At 44.3% G+C, this 13,597-nt stretch overlaps 1 non-coding gene across 1 annotated transcript; it reads right to left on the bottom strand.

The window, feature by feature from the left end:
* Nucleotides 1-12,849: 12,849 nt before the first annotated feature.
* Nucleotides 12,850-12,924, bottom strand: Trnat-ugu. The gene has a single exon. It is a non-coding gene; the product is annotated as a tRNA-Thr (tRNA).
* Nucleotides 12,925-13,597: the final 673 nt, after the last annotated feature.

The following is a 13,597-nucleotide window of genomic DNA, read 5'->3' as shown; positions in this document are numbered from 1 at the left end:
TCGGGGTACGTCAGTTTTAAAAACAATGTAGTTAGTACAGCCTGTGGAAAAACGCTTTTTCTCACTCTGATTTATTACGGGAATCTAACAATGTACATTTCTCTTCCAAACAGTGCAATTAGTGACTGTTTGTTTTGCCTCCCTCACTTCAGAGACAACGACGAGCCCATTGCTCCGGACTGATGGGCTATCCTTTCATTCAAATTCCGTCCTATTTTTCTTTTCAACAGATATGTATCTACACACTAAACTTCTAGAAGGTGGAGAAGTCAAGTGTAGTAATAGTAAGCGTGGCTACCTTGGTGGTCTCGGATTCTGCTGCTTCACAATCTAAAAACTGCATAAAAATCATAGCAAGGGTTAGATTTCCATGCGCAAATCAACAACTAACTGGGAATTCTTCATCGCGTATTTTCAAGCCCAGCAAACAACCCTTTATTACGTTATTACGTAATATTAGCGCCAATAATGAGCGTCGCGGGGGAAGCGAAATATCACTGCCACGTCTGATCTTGTAGTCCATTCTACTAGCGCGGAGAACAAGAAGTTAATAAGAATGCGTTTTTGCCCACGATGCAAACACCACTCGAATAAATCAAATAATAATGACAACATCGTCTGTAAGCAAGTATACTACCAGCATCAAAATCTTAACACATCTTGCATGTCTCCAAACATTATGATTCACAATATTTTCTGGAGCAATTTTTCGCTTTGAAGGAAATCATTGGTTGCATAAAAGCGAGCAGTGATAATAATATGGGGCGATCGTGCATAGGCATACTGTAGTCGCCTCTTCAAAGGACTAGGCATTTTACCTGTATTTTCTCAATATTTAGGAAGAATCCTAGATCAAAAAGCTCAATCTGTCAGTGACCCAAAGAACCGTTCAATACGGAGTTGCAAAAGTGTTTCGATCATTTATCCATTAACAAACAATTTTTGACAGGCTAATTTAAATCTAATTTCAAAGCGTTCCTTGTGGGAAAGTCCTTCTATTCTATACAATAATTTAAGACTAACAGCACGTTTAATACAGGAAAAAAGTTGAAGTTGTCATGCAGGTGCACTATACTCCGTTCATCATAAGAATAAACCTCACGTAAACATTATACTATGTATTCTTCAGCGTTTAATGGAACCTCATTAGATTTTGTCTCACTTGGAGCAGAAGCCCATCTGTCTTGATTACAGTCAAGTACGATAATGAGGATACGTTTTACGCCATGCGTTACGCCTACGTCGACCCAGCATTTAATTCTGAAAGCACTGGGCAGCCACCTGGTCCAACTATCCCGCAGTGATGTGAACAGTTGCAGTAAAGGCGTAAAGAGCAACGGGCAAAGAATATAGCCTTGAATGTCATTTAATTTTTGAACACAAGGAAGTAATGGTAAAACTCAGGCAATACGCTTATTACGTGATCTGAAGGAAAACAAGCTCTCGGTCTTTGCTAACATAGTACTGTAATTACACTACTGGTCATTAAAATTGCTGCCGGCCGCGGTGGTCATGCGGTTCTAGGCGCTCAGTCCGGAACCGCGCGACTGCTACGGTCGCAGGTTCGAATCCTGCCTCGGGCATGGGTGTGTGTGATGTCCATAGGTTAGTTGGGTTTAAGCAGTTCTAAGTTCTAGGGGACTGATGACCTCAGATGTGAAGTCCCATAGTGCTCAGAGCCATTTGTGATGCGTGGTACAAAGTACGAAGTATGTGTGTAGTGGGTGGACTGTGTACAGAAAATGTTCATACATTCATTTCCACCACATTATCTCATGTTTTAACGCTAGTATTTTAAAAAAATGTAATTACTGTTAACTTCACTAATGGTATTACGGTCTTACGAAATATTGGAAATAGTAACTACCTTTTGAAAGTGTTTTAGTTTAGAGACAGAAACACCTTCGACCTTACCATCATAACATTTCATTTTGCCTGTCAGGGCTAATTACGCCAAGGTTGGGAGCGTCTGCACCGTTTAGCGCAGTGCGCTGAGAGTGCTTCTTTTCTATTACGAAGAGCACATCTCCATCTAATATCTACAAATCACCGTTAAGTGCATTTCAGAGATACGACCCATAGTACCAGTTATTAGGGCTTTTTCCCGTTCCATTTCAGGCATCGAGTGTGCTAAGGATGATTGCTTACTTGCCTGTGTGCGTGCTGTAATTAGTCTAATCTTGTCTTCGCAATACATAGGGGTTCCAACATATTCCTAAAGTCATCACTTAAAGTTGGTTCCAGATATCATTCGAGCTGCCCTCCTTTATCTCCTTTCAATATCCCCTGTGTGTTCTATTTGGTATGGATCCAAGACACTTGAGCAATATTCGAGGCCGGCCGGAGTGGTCGAGGGGTTCTAGGCGCTACAGTCTGAAACCGCGCGACCGCTACGGTCGCAGGTTCGAATCCTGCCTCGGGCATGGATGTGTGTGATGTCCTTAGGTTAGTTAGGTTTAAGTAGTTCTAAGTTCTAGAGGACTGATGACCTCAGAAGTTAAGTCCCATAGTGCTATTAATTAAAAAAAAATTCGAGGATAGGTCTCACAAGTTTTTTGTATGCACTCTTCGCTGTAGATGACGGTGCCAGACCCCTTCGTCAGTTTTTGGCGGGATCGAAGGGATTAGGAAGGTCAGAATCTGTTCTACCAAGGACGTCAGACTCTTTACTCAGTTACTGGAATAAACAATCAAATTTTTGTTTCATACTCGAGATGATTCGTGGTGACATTGAAAGGTAAAATTACAAACACTCTGCGCAACTTCAAATAAATTCAGCAAAGCAGACAATTACGTCAGTTAACCTACGAACACTGTTACTCAGCATATGTGTAATAGGCATGGATAACTTTTACAACAATATACTCTGAACATCTGAAGCACTGAAAAGTGGTAGCATATACTCCATATTTGCAAACCACTTCATACAACAGAATTGCCAACCTACTCTCATAAAAATACCAGTAAGCACCAGTAAGCTCGCCCGGCTAGCCGCGCGGTCTAACACGCTGCTTCCCGAGCCGGAAGGCGTCCCGGTCACCAGCCGAATCGGCACGGAGGATTAGTGTCGAGGTCCGGTGTACCGGCCAGCCTGTGGATGATTTTTAAGGCGGTTTTCCGTCTACCACGGCGAATGCGAGCTGGTTCCCCCTATTCCGCCTCAGTTACACTATGTCGGCGATTGCTGTGCAAACACTGTCTCCTCATATGCATACACCATAATTTCTCTACCACGCAAACATTTGGGTTTACGCTCGTCTGGTATGAGACGTTCTGGGGAGGGGTGGGGGGTGGGCTCCTCTGGGGCCGAACAGCACAGTAACCCTGGGTTCGGTGTGGGGCGGCGGTAGGGTGGGTGGACTGCTGTGGCCTGTTGTAGGGTTGTGAACCACTGAGGGCTACGGTGGCACGAAGCCTCACCGTCGTTTCTAGGTCCCCAGTTTACTACACAATAAACAAGCAGCAGTAACAACTCATAACAACTAAATTGGCCACCTACCACTACCCATTACAGTAACTTCAAGTACAGGGTGAGTCAAATGAAAACCTTAAATATTTCTTAAAATATTATTTATTGTGCAGAAGTGGTACAAAGCTGTATCACTTTTCAACATTATCTCCCGCACGCTCAGTGCAAGTCCTCCAGCGCTTACAAAGTGCATAAATTCCTTTAGAAAAAAGTTCTTTTGGTAGTCCGCGCAACCACTCATGCACCGCGTGGCGTACCTCTTCATCAGAACGGAACTTCTTTCCTCCCATTGCGCCTTTGAGTGGTCCAAAGATATGGAAATCACTTGGGGCAAGGCCTGGTGAGTATGATGGATGAGGAAGACACTCAAAATGCAGGTCTGTGATTGTTGTAACTGTTGTACGGGCAGTGTGGGTCCTTGCAAGGAAGCCGTCACCTTCTCGTTCAAAGCGCCGAAGAAGTTCTTCACAAGCATCAACACGTCGTTCTCTCATTTCAGGAGTCAGCTGCCGTGGCACCCATCTTGCAGACACTTTGTGAAACTGGAGCACATCATGCACAATGTGGTGTGCTGACCCATGACTAATCTGTAAACATGCTGCAATGTCATTCAGTGTCACTCGGCGGGTTTCCTTCACTATGGCTTCAACTGCTGAAATGTTCTGTTGAGTCACAACTTGTTGTACCTGACCTACACGAGGAGCATCTTCCACTGAAGTCACACCATTTGCGAGCTTCCTACTCCATTCGTAGACTTGCTGCTGTGACAAACATGCATCACCGTACTGAACCTTCATTCGTCGATGAATTTCAATAGGTTTCACACCTTCACAACGCAAAAACCGAATAACAGAACGCTGTTCTTCCCCTTTATACTGATACTGCGACGGTATGTGTGTATCTGCACTATGCTGCCACCTACAGGCCATTCTGCACGCTGCTTGTAGCACGCTAGCCAACTTACAGGATAACGGTGCGAAATTTCGATTTGTTATTACAAATGTAAGGTTTTCATTTTACTCACCCTCGTATAAGAACCGCCACACTTCTCCCTTGAAAAACTTGTTCATGTAATTTACACAGAGAATTTCCGAAAAGATTTTGATTGATTGTGGTTTCCAATAAAGCTGCAATTTCGGTCCATGGATTCCGAGAAATATACCCATTATGATATTTTTCATCCTCAGAATGACAAACTCCTTCTTTCTTGGACTAAACGTATCAGTTTCTCACAGTCAGTACTTCGTGTGTTAGAATGTTGGCCGGTTCGACGTAAGGAAACATACTACTTTGTATTTCACCGATTATCATAAGCCTGTACGTTCGAACGATGAGATTGGCTGCATTGTGGCTGCGCCCGTATTAATGGCATGCTGATTTGAAATGATCGGCCGTCTTTGGCCCATGCAGGTTGTCGCTGGAATCCACCGATGTCGGTGCCACTATGACCCCAGCCTAAGATGTAGACAATCTACCTTTTTTACAGCTTTTGTACCAAATTTTACATTTTCAGGAAAAAGTCGAAAAATAACAAAAATGTAGCAAAAGAGACTTATGAAATACATATAGTATCAAAATTTCTTTTTTGTAGGTTTCATATTTTGCTCCACTCAAAGTTACGTAAGACACTGATATTCACAGGAATTATTAATCATCGTTGAGCGCAGGATCTAGATTTTTTATGCATACTGGAACAGTTCAAGCTACAGTTCACATTCTGTTAATTATTATGATTTGTGAAAATGAATAGTGTAGTCTCTTAACGGCACTCGCGGCAACGCAATTCGCGATTCGCCTAGAAGAGCGAATGAAGGGAGATCGAATTCTGTCCTCTCTCGGCGCTCCGTGTTATGTTGCATATGTAGTAAGCGAACAATGTCACCTGCTTCCACACAATACCTTTAATATTTCGATTTAATAAACCGCAAACAGTTTTGTAAAATTGTCATGTACAGTCGTTCGAGACTGATTTTATTCCTAACGTATAAGCAACGGCAGCGCAGGATCTACAGTAGCAGCTATAACTAACAATTGTACGCAACAGATGTTCCTTGAGCAGTCATTTGTGAGCAGGTAATGTTCAGCAGAGGACGTACGGCCGTAATGCGTCAGTGTTGTTGTGTCGAAAATCGCAATCGACCAACGTTTCTAAGTCAAGTGTTTAACAGATTCGGCAGAACGTCTTGAATAAGACATAAGTGTTTACAAAGTTTGTCCCACACACCTTGACTCCCGAACAAAAATATATGCCGCATTGACGCCTGCCGTGACTTCACTGAAAAACAGAAAGTGGAAAATTATTCTTTTCTGGAAAAATCATCACCGGCGACGAGGCTTGGTGTTATCAATACGAACCTACTACAAAATAGCATAGTGTAGAAATTTACACAAAGGGTCAACGCTTTGACAACATAACCGACATTCAAACCAGAGTGACGTGCGAGTTGAACAACATCCCTAAAAGAACTTTTCTGTCAGTTTCACATGGTTTTATGAACGTTCTGTGAGTTGTACTCGAGTTGGGGGAGACTATATAGAACATGCAAAGTGTTTAAACCCTCATCTTAACTTTCCTTTATCATTTATTAAACTAGTCTCGGAACTTTTTGGAGTGACAGGGTATTATATCAAATTAAACTATGTGGTTCCAGAAACCACTTCAAGTTAACATCTATGATACATGTGTGGAGAATGAAGTGACGAATAGAAATTTGTACCAAGGCCGGGATTCGAACACTGGTCTCATGCTCGCCAGGCAGATGCATTAGCGACTACGCCACCCTGGCACAGTGGCTTTGCACAATTGTATGGAGTATGGTGCCGAGCCGTGAATAGAAATGTCGAATGCGGAAGGAGGCATGCTAGGGAATTCCACACAGTTGTGCAAAGCCAAGCCATCGTGCCAGGATGGCGTAGTGGTTAATGCATCTGCCTAGTGACCAGGAGGTCTGGGTTCGAAACCCAGTCGTGGTACAAACTTTCATTCGTCTCTTCAGTCTACATATGTGCGGTGACAAAACGCGTGGGATAGCGACATGCACATATACAGATGGCCGTGGTATTGCGCAGACAAGGTGTAAAACGGCACTGCATTCACGTGAAAAGGTTTCCGACGTGATTATGGCCGCACAATGAGAGTTAACAGAGCTTGAACTCGGAATGGTAATTGGAGCTAGGCGGATGGGACATTCCATTTCGAAACTCGTTGTTGTTGTTGTTGTGGTCTTCAGTCCCGAGGCTGGTTTGATGCAGCTCTCCATGCTACTCTATCCTGTGCAAGGTTCTTTATCTCACAGTATCTACTGCAACCTACATCCTTCTGAATCTGTTTAGTGTATTCATCTCTTGGTCTCCCTCTGCGATTTTTACCCTCCACACTGCCCTCCAATACTAAATTGGTGATCCCTTGATGCCTCAGAATTTGCTCTACCAACCGATCCCTTATTCTAGTCAAATTGTGCCACAAATTTCTCTTCTCCCCAATTCTATTCAATACCTCCTCATTAGTTATGTGATATACCCTTCTAATCTTCAGCAATCGCAAGGGAATTCAATATTCCGAGATCGACAGTGTGAAGAGATTGCAGAGAATACCAAATTTCACGGACAAAGCAATGGCCGGAGGCCTTCGTTTAACGACCGAAGGCAGCGGCGTTTTGAAGAGTTGTCAGTGTCAACAGACAAGGAACAGTGCGTGAAATAACCGCAGAAATTAGTGTGGGACGTACGACGAACGTATCCGTTTGCACAGTGCCGCGAAATGTGGTGTTAAAGGTCTATGTCAGCATACTACTGAAGTGAGTGGCTTTGATAACAGTGGGGCATCGTTTGCAGCGCCACTCGCGGGTTCGTGAGCGTATCTGTTGGCTCCTAAACGACTGTAAGACCGTCACCTGGTCAGATGAGTTCCGATTTTATTTGTTAAGTGTTGACGGTGGGGCTTGAGAGCGGCGCAGGCCTCACGAAGCCACAGACCCAAGTTGTTCATTGGTTGATTTGGGAAAAGGGGGGGGGGGGTGGAGGGGACCAAACAGCGAGATCAACGGTCCCATCAGATTAGGGAAGGATGGGGAAGGAAGTCACGGTGCACTTTCAAAGGTAACATCCCGGCGTTTGCCTGAAGCGACTTAGGGAAATCATGAAAAACCTAAATCAGGAAGGCCGGGCGAGGGTTTGAACCTACGTCCTCCCGAATGCGAGTCCAGCGCGCTAACCACTGCGCCACCTCGGTCGGTAACCAAGTTGTCAACAACGCACTGTGCAAACTGGTGGTGGCTCCATAATTGTGTGGGCTGTGTGTTCATGGAATGGTCTGGGCCCTCTTGTCCAAGCGAACCTATAATTCACTAGAAATGGTTACCTTCGGCTGCCTGCAGATTATTTGTAGCCATTCATCGACTTCACGCGCGCGGGGTAGCCGCACGATCTGGGTGCCTTGCCACGGTTCGCGCGGCTCCCCCCGTCGGAGGTTCGAGCATGGGTGTGTGTGTTCTCCTTAGCGTAAGTTAGTTCAAGTTAGGTTAAGTAGTGTGTAAGCCTAGGGACCGATGACCTTAGCAATTTGGTCCCATAGGAACTTACCGCCATTACCACCATGGACTTTATGTTCCCAAACAATGATGGAGTTTTGATGTATGACAATGCGCCGCGTCGCCGGATCAAAGCTTTTAGCGACTGGTTTGAAGACCATTCTGGACAGTTCGAGCGAATGGTTTGGCCACCCAGATCGCCCGAGTTGAATTACATGGAACATTTATGAGACGTAATCGAGAGGCCAGTTCCTGCCAAAATCCTGCACTGGCAACACTTCCGCAATTATAGACGTCTATACAGGGTGTTACAAAAAGGTACGGCCAAACTTTCAGGAAACATTCCTCACACACAAATAAAGAAAAGATGTTACGTGGACATGTGTCCGGAAACGCTTACTTTCCATGTTAGAGCTCATTTCATTACTTCTCTTCAAATCACATTGATCATGGAATGGAAACACACAGCAACAGAACATACCAGCGTGACTTCAAACACTTTGTTACAGGAAATGTTCAAAATGTCCTCCGTTAGCGAGGATACATGCATCCACCCTCCGTCGCATGGAATCCCTGATGCGCTGATGCAGCCTTGGAGAATGGCGTATTGTATCACAGCCGTCCACAATACGAGCACGAAGAGTATCTACATTTGGTACCGGGGTTGCGTAGACAAGAGCTTTCAAATGCCCCCATAAATGAAAGTCAAGAGGGTTGAGGTCAGGAGAGCGTGGAGGCCCTGAAATTGGTCTGCCTCTACCTATCCATCGGTCACCGAATCTGTTGTTGAGAAGCGTACGAACACTTCGACTGAAATGTGCAGGAGCTCCATCGCGCATGAACCACATGTTGTGTCGTACTTGTAAAGGCACACGTTCTAGCACCACAGGTAGAGTATCCTGTATGAAATCATGATAACGTGCTCCACTGAGCGTAGGTGGACGAAACTAAAGTGAGCTCTAACATGGAAATTAAGCGTTTCCGGACACATGTCCACATAACATCTTTTCTTTTTTTGTGTGTGAGGAATGTTTCCTGAAAGTTTGGCCGTACCTTTTTGTAACACCCTGTAGAGGCAGCACGGCTTAGTATTTCTACAGGGGACTTGCGACGACTTTTTGAGTCCATCCCACGTCCAGTTGCTGCACTATGCCGGTGAAAAGGAGGTCTGAGACGATATTAAGAGGTATCCCATGACTTTTGCCACTGCAGTGTGTCATTTTAGTTATTTTAAATCTATGTGTGTGTAGTTCTGTAAATTCACTGCGTTGAAGAGCAGCAATGTACAGGTAGAGAGCGCCTCTTAGAGTGAGGATGGGCCGCAGTGCACGGCGTGTGTGCCGGCAGAGCCGCTAACGCTAGGGCAAACAGCAGGTGGGCGCGGCCCTTTAGTGCCCTGCAAGGGCCGCCCGCCGCCGCTGAAACAATCTGAGATCCTGGTAATTCGTCGAATTAGTGGAGACGGCCCGCTCGGGCCGTGCGACCGCTGCTGAGCCCGGCGCCGCCGCGTAACGACTTCCGACACGCAAAGAGGCGTCCTCCGAGGTTTGCCCTGTGATTTACAGCTTCCTAAAGCGCGCACCACTTGGGAGAATGATCGCCTCTGTTAGGATCACAGAGAGGCGCCGCGGTTAATGTTGCGTCAACATCGAGGATCTAACACATTCGCTCCCCTGTTAACAGATCTCTGCCGCTGTAAAGAAACAGGCAATGCGGGCGAACTCTCGCTTAGGCGCGTCACACAACGCCGAAGGAACAAACGAGCCGCGAGAGCTAACGAACCCTCAAGCTCTCAGACTACCGCACCTCTATTAGACGGTGTAACTACAGAAATGAAATTACTTCGTTCCTCATTACCTCGTTCACGTGTTCAAGTTTACTTTCATTTCATTGGCTGAAGCTCGACGTTCGTTTAAAGTTAATTTGCACTTCATTATGCTGTCAGACGGTGTAATCTTTGTTACCATACTTCTTCGCCGAAGGTAGCTCGTAGATTCATTTTCATTTGTTAAAAGTTTGAATTTGCTACTAAACAGTCACCCCGTATGTTACGATCTGTTAATAGGTTTCTAGGCGCTCAGTCCGGAACCGCGCGACTGCTACGGTCGCAGGTTCGAATCCTGCCTCGGGCATGGATGTATGTGATGTCCTTAGGTTAGTTAGGTTTAAGTAGTTCTAAGTTCTAGGGGACTGATGACCACAGATGTTAAGTCCCATTGTGCTCCGAGCCATTTGAACCATTTTTTGTTAATAGGTTACAAATAGTGTTGCTTGTTAACAGTACAGAAATCAGCAGCACCTCTAGTACTTATTTTTGGTGCCGGATTTGTATAGGTCTACATTCCAGTAATTTAAATTGAAACTATTCTAACAGGTAAAAACACTAGATATCTTTTTTTGTACTATCGAAGCTTTTCATCTTTCTCCAGCTACTTCTGTTTCACCGGTGCGTAAAATAAAACACTGACATTTAGGCTTTCAACTTCAGAAGATTCAGCTATACTGACACTTACGAAAAGAACTTTCATTTATTAACGGTAATGTAAATGCACATCAACTAAGAATTCTCAGCACAATGCGAGCTAACCATATAGAAGAATCGAAAGCAACTTTTTTTTACCTAAAATCGTAGATAAAATGCATCATAATGGCTACAAGCTTCTATCTTCCTCCGAAGGTTGTGAACCAAAAAATACTTCTACACGCTGTCGGGAGTTTTAAAACAGCTGAGCACAGCAATGTCTCTGTCGTCTGGAGGTCAAATATTTGCGCACCTGTGATCAGCCTTTCGCTTGATGACAAACAAAACACCACAGTCAGGCTCTGAGGTGGACTGTAACTATCGCGTCCCTCTCTTGCTTTGTCGACAGTGGAACTCTGCTAATCTAAGCTAACGCATACCACTACAATTAACCAGAGCCCATGTCCATTGTGATACAAACATATGGGCACTATAACGCATTCATTCTGAATTTTAAAAAATTGCCGTAGCTGCTTGTCAATTAAACCCCGGTTGTGAAGCACATTTTCGACCAATTTAAGCCGCCCTCACAGGAGACGTGTTTCTCAAGGAGAAGCATGCCAGACGTGGTGTCTGCGGTGGTTGCTGCTCGCTCTGAAACGACCTGCTACATTTCACGGAGCGAGCTCCTCATCGTGATGGAAGAGCTCTCCTGTAGCAGTTCCCAGCTGCACTTGGCGCACAAACTACACAAATTTCTTTACGAAAATGGACGTGCGTGAAACAGCTGCGTTAACTCTTTTAGCGATTGTCGAAGACGTGTCGAGAAAATCTGCTGGTACAGAAACACTAGATGCAGCTGTACAATGATCTGAGGTAAATACTACTACAAGTTACGTGTCTAACGTCAGTATGCGGATGCAACATCATCATCGTCTTCAAGGTTTGGGCCTTTGGTCTGTTCTGCCTCAGAATTGTTCACAGCATCTCTCTGATGGATACCCAACGTTCCTCTTTCTATTTGGGTTATATTTTATTGCCACTTGAGTTATTCCATCTTTAGACAAGCGAGGTGTGTCAGAAAAGTAATCAAACTGATTTTTTATCTATCAACGTTTTTTGTCTTTTTTTCTCACACAACAGTATTGGCCCCATCAAAGTAGTTCCCTTCGGCTGTTGCACACCGACGATGTCGTTGATCCCAGTCTTGGTAGCAGCGCTGAAAGGCTTCAACTGGTAGGGCCTTCAACATGTCGGCCACATTCTTTTGAATGTTGTCCAGACTCGCAAAATGACGTCCTTTTAAGTCAGTTTCAATTTCGGGAAAGGAAAAAAGTCACAAGGACTCAAATCAGATGAATAGTAGACCTGTGGAACAACGGAATGTCTTTTGAGATCAAAAATTTCTTGATGGAAGTGGCCATGTAACACACGGCGTTGTCACGATGCGGCACCCACTTGTCTGCAATGTCCGGTCTCTCTCGATTCACCATTTTCCTGAGGCTTTCAAGGACATCTTTGTAAAACTCTTGGTTGACAGTTTGTCCCGGCTGAATAGACAAGAGCACGCACACATTCGACGTTTTCGTCGGTTTTTGAAGTTGAAGTTTTCCCTGAGCGAGGTTCATCTTCAACGTGTTCTCGGCCTTACCAAAATCATTTGTGCCAGTGAAAAACTTGTGCTCTTGATAAGGGATATTCCTCTCAGACCTCTTTCAGCTTTTCAAAGGTCACACTCGCGCATTCACGAAGTTTAACACAAAATCTGATTGTATAACGCCGCTCTAAATTCCGCCGTTCCATTTTCGTAACACACAACAAAAACACGACTTCACTGACGGCGCTGTCAAAAATCCGTGATGGCTGTACGGAGCTGAAACTCGTATTGAGCATCTGGAAGGGATGAGCAGACCAGTCTACATTAGCAGTCTGATCGTTCGCCGTGTTGTCATTCTCGTTACTTTTCTCACATCTCGGACACTGGGCATCATCGTCTTTCCAGTTCAGTCGGTATTTTTCAATTAGATTTGTAATAGGTTCAACATCTAGTTTTTGTCTAACATTGCTATTTCTTTTATGGCCCAGCAATGAATATCCCACTACAATGGAGAGGAACTTCATCTCTGATGATTGAGTTCGTCGTAACAGATAATATATTGGGATCCAACATTGGCTACCATACAGCAGCAACGGTAACTATACTACTTTGCAGAGTTTAATTAACATTTCTTTCCAAATGCTATGTTCTCATGTGCGTTGTATATCTCCACAGAAATTTCTGAATCTGGCCAATTTTACCTCTATAGCATCTATGAAATTAGAATTATATATTAATACCTTCAGCTACTGACGGGCGTTGATATAGATAAACAGAGACAGGGGAAAATGTGTGCCCCGGCCGGGACTCGAACCCGGGATCTCCTGCATTACAAGGCAGACGCTCTATCCATCTGAGCCACCGAGGACACAGAGGATAGTGCGACCGCAGGGACTACCTCTCGCACGCCTCCCGCGAGGCCAAAATTCTCACCTTACATGTCCACACACTACATTCGTAGTGTCTCTACCCAACACACTCATTACACGTGGAAGACATTCTTGCTAAGTCCCGTAAGAGTTCGGGTAATATGTGTGCATCCACACAGAAGAGGAAGGTCATGGCCGGTATTGCCTGAACTATATACTTATATGGATATGGTGTCTATTCTTTCGGATATGTCCGAGAGAACAGACACCATATCCATACAAGTCTACATCATCTGTCTTGGGAAACTTAAAATTGCACCATAAATATATACACTCTTTTATTTGTTCAGTTATTTATCCATCTATAACAATTTAGGGTCTTATGGGTTCCAATCCTTTATAATGCCATCACTGTTTTTGTGCATCGATATTCGCATTACGTATTTAGCTACAATTTGACTCAATTTGTGTAATGAAATTTGAGCCCTTTTCTTCAGATTGTCCTATTAAATCTGATCATCAGCAAATAGCATCGTCATAAAATAGAAATTATCACTTCTTAGTGATCACTTAATTAAAAATCAATCATTTACGAACGATATCGTGAATGTAAAGTCTAAATGGGGTAATGTACAGTGGGCAGCTTTGTCTGACCCCGTGATTGATACTGGC

This window comes from Schistocerca piceifrons, chromosome 5 (assembly GCF_021461385.2).
Source record: "Schistocerca piceifrons isolate TAMUIC-IGC-003096 chromosome 5, iqSchPice1.1, whole genome shotgun sequence".
Taxonomy (NCBI): domain Eukaryota; kingdom Metazoa; phylum Arthropoda; class Insecta; order Orthoptera; family Acrididae; genus Schistocerca; species Schistocerca piceifrons.
This window is presented reverse-complemented; position numbering and strand designations above follow the sequence as displayed.